The 7068-nt window shown below is 37.0% G+C and overlaps 1 non-coding gene across 1 annotated transcript; it reads left to right on the top strand.

Moving 5' to 3' along the window:
• The first annotated feature begins 2904 nt into the window (after positions 1 to 2904).
• LOC122789489 lies at positions 2905 to 3070 on the top strand. The gene has a single exon (XR_006362818.1). It is a non-coding gene; the product is annotated as a U1 spliceosomal RNA (small nuclear RNA).
• Positions 3071 to 7068: the final 3998 nt, after the last annotated feature.

Below are 7068 nucleotides of genomic sequence, written 5' to 3'. Positions count from 1 at the left end.
CAACACTCCCTTCATCTATTATCAGGTAATCATCTAAAAAATAGATGGCAGCTTGCTAGGTAGCCCTTTGCTACCATCATAGATGTAATGTAGCTCATGGGCACTGTCGTACCAAAATAGAATTTGCCATAAAAATAAAAGCCCAGAAGAGGCCAGTCTTCCTCCCTCATAGGAAGGCAGCTGAAGGCAGACTGAATGTATAGCTTGCCAGCCAGGGGGCATAGATTTCCATTATAGTGAGTGTTACAATATCTACTCATGCATAGTGTACTATGGAATGGCTTTTGTTGATGAAGTCATCATCTGAAAGACAAGATGGGTGAAAGACATGATGCATTAGGTAAAAGTCTCCCTGCTCCTTCTTTTTGGGGACCAGACCTATGGGGGATGTTCTAAATGCACTCCAAGGAGGGTAAAGAAAAGGGCCATTAATCCTTCCTGATAATTTGAGGGCCTCATATTCATTACCTTTATAAGTTCATAGGTTCAAAAGTAAGTACTAGGTGAGCTGCCTTTGTGGACCATGTAAAACACAGCCATTTTCCTTTTTTCTGCTCAAATTAACCTATCCCATGTGGATAGACTTTGGCTTTTCCTATACCATGGTCAATAATTATATATTACCCCTGATGAGAATAAATGGGATCATACAATAGATAATTTGAGGGGACCCATGATTGGGATAAAGCATTTTTCATCTGTCTGTCTGAAATTTTTAACCACCTTGGAATTCAAACCCACCAAAGACTCAATGGTAAAACCTAAAGAATGCCTTTTATGAGCAAGAGCTGCCTTCTTTTATTGTGATGATTTGGTAGTAGGGTGTGTTTGTCTATTGTAAGTGGGGAATGTGATGGTATGTAACTGGGTCTGACCCTGAGAAAAATGACCCTGTTGGCCACAAAAAAAGATGCCTAGCTCTGTGCAGGTTGTCCTGTCTTGGGTTGGAGGATTTGCCCACTAAAAGGATCCAAATTTCTTAACTGGCTTGTCCAGATGTAGAACAGCATTTAGCTGCTGGGGGTGACTTCCAACAGTGGAAGCAAAGATGCATGAACCTATAAGCTGGCAATGGGCATTTTCTGTTGTTAAACACCAAACAATATTTGACTTTTGACAGGGTCTACCCAGGGAATCATTGCCAATAGCATTTGGTTTGTCCAATATGATACTGGGACGAATAACTGGGTGATGCTGATCCCATCTGAGAGTCATTTCAGTTACCTTTTGTTTTCAGAATTCTGGCCAAACCAAAACCAAACTGACCTCCTGTGGATGTGGTGTGCTTCTCTAGTGGAAGGGAAATAAGCTATGACGGGAAGGGCTTGATCAGACGTTTTTAATGAGAGTGGACATGTAAACTACAAAGCCCAAAACCTAATGCTTCTAACTCCTCATCACCACACTGGTGGAGCATTTCTTACCTAAAGCTGCAAGAGCAGTGACAAGGTCTTAGGACTCCATGTTGTCAGCTTCAGTGATCCTCTGAATACCTTCCGATTTGATTAGATCAAAATCATCTATGAATTCTCCCTAAAGGGATTTCACTTTAAAATTTAAAGCAACATGTGCTGTGATGTGGGACCCCAGAAGCACAGATCTAACACAGCTTTCAAGGGCCATGGAGGCTAGAAACAGGGTTATTTTAAGATATGGGCCATCTAAATAACATTCTCAGTGTGAGACAAAGTGGCATTTATGAACTGATTGGAGCATAAAAGAAGCCCAGGGCAATGGTCTGGAGTCTTTGAGAAAAAATGGTTGGTCTGTGGTGTATGGTTCCAAAGTTCCTTTCTAAAACCATATCAGAAATCTTAGCACTATTCTCATCATGGAAATGATCTACAAACTCTTCTAAGTAATCATCTACTGCTCACCCTTTTTGGAATGAGAGCACCTGCTTCCTTAACTTTCAGATTCCCTTTCACTTCTTGAGTGGCCATTTTCTGGCTGTGTTATGTCAGTCAAAACCTCTTCCTCATATGTCCTTTTATTAAGTAAGCTTCTGTCCTGACTATGCTCAGCTTCTAAATCGGAAAATAGACCTTGAACTTCAGAAGTTAACTGATGCCACCTATCCTTCAAACCTTACAGAGATAAGCACTCTGAAAGGAAACAAGAAAACAATTTAGTGAGCTTTTCAAGAAAGCTTTAAAGAATGAAAAAAATTAAACTGACAGTGCCCCTGGTTCTCATTAAAAAAAAAATGTCAATATTTATGCCTAAGATGAAAGAAACAAACAATACCCAGCTGTGTCCCTTGGGCTTTATGATGGCAAACTCCTTAAAAAATTGTGCTCAGAAGAAATGGTTAATTTGGAATGCAGCTGGATCTGCTGATTGTGATTTTATGGACGTGTAACATAGATAGTGGAGAATTCAACCCATTGAATTTATATATGTATATATATATATATATATATATATATATATATGTATGTGTGTGTGTGTGTGTGTGTGTGTATATATATATATATATATATATATATATATATATATATATATATATGGGTCTCATACAGAATGCCGACAGCTCACAATGCCGACACCCATATGGCCGATGCCATATGGTCGACATTCAGCATATCGACAATGGGGAAATGCTATCTGCCAATAGTGCGGAATGGAAACATTTCCATTCTTGCACTGTAGTGCAATCTCAGAGTTGGTATATTAAAGGTTCTGGCGCTGTCGATATTGTGAGTGTCGAACATATGGCGTCGGCCATATGGGTGACGGTGTTTTGGGCTGTCGATGTTCTGTAGGTGATATATATATATATATATATATATATATATATATATATATATATATATGCATATATATGCATATATATGCACACACACACACACACACACACACATATGTATATATATATATATATATATATATATATATATATATATACTTACCTGGCAGGGGGAATACCACGATCAAGAAGATAGTTTCCCCAGGATGAGGCTGTTCCATTGCATATTTTGGTTGGGTTGACCCCTGTGATTTCCCCAAATGTGGGAAACTCAACTCAATTGTATATATATATATATATATATATATATATGTGTATATAGTGAGAGAGAGAGAGAGGTATTGTAATTTGCCATATTTCAGTAGTCCAGTGGTCTGTACAGCAGATAATGCCTGTAGCTGCAGTGCACTTCATCTCACATAGTGGTAAGTGGACTTGTACAATGTGTGTGCTTATGGGTTTCTGTAGGTGCACCTGTGTTTCTGCCTCTATATGTATGTATGTATTTGTGTGTGTGTGTCTTATAGAAGCATGTGGATGTCTGTGTGGATGTCCATTTGACTGCATTCTAATTACAAAACACAGCTCATTAAATTTACATTTGCTTGTAACCAGCATCATTGACCAGTTGATTGGTATGTTTCTCCTTTCACTTGTGTTGTGAGACCATGAGGGTAATATAAGAAAGTTGGTCTTGGGGCCTGTTGTCCACATGGAGGTGCAGATGAACATGTTCCCATACAACAACATCTAGTTTGATCTGTGCAGGAGGCTAGAAGCTGGCTTGTGTTCTTATTACATTGTGAATGTGTAGCTAGTTTTCAAATGATCATATCTCAGCTGATCATTGGAGATGTGAAACAAACACTTTTCCATGAGTCATCTGGGGTGTATGTCTGCATGAACCGGAACATTTGTTTTCTTTCTTAAAAATGGTTGCTGCATTTGTTAAGATATGTGTTCATATCCTGTTAGCCATCTACTTATGTTATCAGACCCTGAACTGTCCAATGCAATAATGGTACTGAATTCAGGATTTCAGGATTATAACTCACCTTTAATTCAGCTCAAAAGTGCTATCATTATATATTCCCCCCACTCAAGGAAAGAGAGAATCTCTCCCTAATATTCCATTGATATGATATCTGGGGCATATAATTCAGCCTTCTTAAATACAGTATGAAAACATTAGGGGTCACTTAAACTTTGCACATATTACATCAAGTACTTTTTTAGGAAAGCATCTTCTCAAGGTTGTAATGCAATTTTTATTAGAAATAATGCACTATACCATTTATTTATATTGTTAAAAAAATAAGTCACCTGACAATGAACATAGTTGCACACTCTGTATTACTCAGAGAGATACAAGTCATGGCCACACCTAGACAGATATGAAAAAACAGCCTGTAGAAGAAAGACCGAGAATGATTTAGAGTTTCTGGATCTTTCCCAGTGTCTCTAGATAGACCACTTTGGATACTATTTGGAACAGTTGCATTAGGTTTCAAGGTGCTCTGGTTCACTTTATGATTCATCTTGAATTTGGAGCTTACACCTTTACCAAAAAAACAGGCTGTTGCAGAAAAATTGACTGAATCCATTTACTTTGGTTAAATAAGGATCAAACTATCATTGGTTTGAACTCTTAGATATCAATCTGTGATATACAACTTCCTAGTTGAAAGTCCTAAGCAACAGGATCTAGTTACTTCTCAAAGTGGCACCATTATCTGTTTGTAACATGTAAGATAATACTTCATCTGCTTTTGTCTACTGTAATAACAAACAGAAGTATACCAGATGAACAAAAGTTGAGTTAGCACAAAATACAATCCAACAAGTAAAATTAAGCACAATCACCATGGCTGAGACGTATAGAAAAACAATATAAAACAGAGAGTAAAAGGTATTGATTTTCTTGGTTTGAGGTCGCTTCTTCAGACCAAAATACTCCATACAAACTGTAGCACTGTTAAAAGTACAAGTTATCCATTCAGGAAAAACAGACATATCACATGGCTACTCAGGATATATATATATAGTATAGCAAAACCATTCATATGACCATTCTAAAAAAAACTATAAAATCAATACCTTAAGCCACATGCTTGTAAAACTGGTTTGATAGAAACATTATTATTGAAACCAGGGTGCAAATCTGCTTTTAATAAAATAATCCACCTAAGTTCAGCACTTTCAGTAATGTTTCTGATATCCCCTCCTCTAATGGTACATTCAGTAAACTCTAACAGTAAATTTAAAACTATGACCAGAGCCAGAATCAAATACATGTTTAGCTAAAGCATTTGTAAGTTTTTTTTGTTACGAATGTCCCCAACATGTTCAAGTATTCTGTCTTTCAGCATCTGGTTTGTTTTTCCTACATAAAAACTGCTGTATGCTTGACATTTTATTTATTTATTTTATTTGTTAACTGGATAGTGTCCAATTGGGCCGGAGGCCCATTTTCAGCGAAGACCTGGGAAGAAAAGCTCCACATTGTACAAATACAAATATAATACAAAATAATACAAAAATATTGCACAATAAGTCACAATCAAACTCCTGCAGTCAGCATAAAAGTCAAACTGGATTTGACAGCACAGAGAGAGATGTCGAATAGAGCTTGTAGTCAAAATATGTTTACATGCTTGACAAGATCGACTTGGAAAAGTACCTGTACAATCCAACAAACTGTTGCATTTGGTATATATATATAGCACAGTTCTATCTTTAAAGATTTATTATTGCAAAATGAGAAACTTTGTGTTGATCTTAGTGCCCTTTTGACTGTTTCATCTGTCATCAGAACTGGCCAGTTCATTGTTATAATCTCACAAATCACTCCTGAGTATGTAAGTACAACTCGAGGGGTGACAGTTTGTCTATCTGACCTATTAAGTGTGACTTCATTATATTCCTTAAAATAAGGTTGTGCAGTAGTTTCACTCAGGGAACGTACTTCATATACTGCTTCATCTGCTTCCTTACAAGAGTAGCCCCTTGCCAAGAACCATTCAGACATCTCGGTTAGTGTTTCATCTGCACTACTGTCTATATTGTGAAGCCTCAATGTTCTAAGGAACTGACCTTTCAGCACATTCTGAGTGATGTGATTGGGCTGCATGTTGGTTTTATGCAAAATGTTGTTCATTTTGCAAGACTTCCTAAAAATCTTAGTCTCTATTTTGTCACATACGTCCTTGGATAAGTAAAATCTAAAAAATCAATTGATTCTCTTGAGAAGTGATGAATAAATCTTAGAAAGGTAGTTGTGGTATGCAAATAATCAACAAAAGATGAAAGAGTATCAGATGTACCATTCCGTACCAAAAAAGATGTTGCCCACAAAATGCCTGTAGTAGCTGATGTTGTCCACAAATGGATTATTTGAATAAATAAATTCATATTCCCACTGGGCTAAGACCAAATTCTCATATGAATTGGCACATGCTGTACCCATTGTCACCCCAACACACTGTAGATAAAAATCATGTTCAAAGATAAACACATTATTCTCTAGGACTAGTTCAAGAAGCATACATGCCAAGGTCACTTTGTTTGTAGAAAAGTCACTATTCCTGAAAAAAAAGGCTCTAACATATTCAGTGCCAACGACATTCATAACAACAGTAAAAAGTGAATTAATGTCAAGGGTAAGCAGAAGTAGTTGCTCAGGATTGTCAAATTTTTTGTGCCAAGCATAATGTTTGTATCTTTAAGGACACTGAGTACACCATCTAAAATAGGATGCAATCATTTTTCCTTAAAAATAGAAAATGCCTCTGTCATCCATCCCCTGCTAGAGACAATTGTTCGCATGGGGGGGGGGGTCATTCAAATTCTTGTGCACCTTAGGTAACCCATATAAAACAGGTATAACTGGATACTCAGTTGAAAAATAATTATATAACTCTAGATAAATCAGGCCAGTCATATGCAAATCAAAAACATAGACCTCAACCATATTAATCAGACCTTCAACCTGTTGTTTCAGAAGGGGCATATAGGTGTTTGCGTCATTTAACATTTGATGCATCTTAGTAAGGTAATGCTCTTTGTCCATAAGGACTATAGGTCCACCTTTATCGACTGGATGAATCTCAAGACATAGATTTTTCACGTAATGTCTTTAATGCGTTATATTCACCTGGAGACATGTTGAAAAAGGTGGCTGTATCACAAAGTACAGAATTTCTGTGTAAATCATTCTCACAAAGATTAACATATATATCAATCAATAGATGCATATTGGGCATAAAGGAACTTGGTTTCTTAAAGTGCTTGGAGGCAGAAGCTTCTTGTTGAGGAAACAT

Source organism: Protopterus annectens, chromosome 14.part0 (genome assembly GCF_019279795.1).
Source record: "Protopterus annectens isolate FY-2018-M chromosome 14.part0, PAN1.0, whole genome shotgun sequence".
Taxonomy (NCBI): Eukaryota; Metazoa; Chordata; order Ceratodontiformes; family Protopteridae; genus Protopterus; species Protopterus annectens.
The sequence above is the reverse complement of the archived record's forward strand: the minus strand, read 5'-3'. Positions and strand labels throughout refer to the sequence as shown.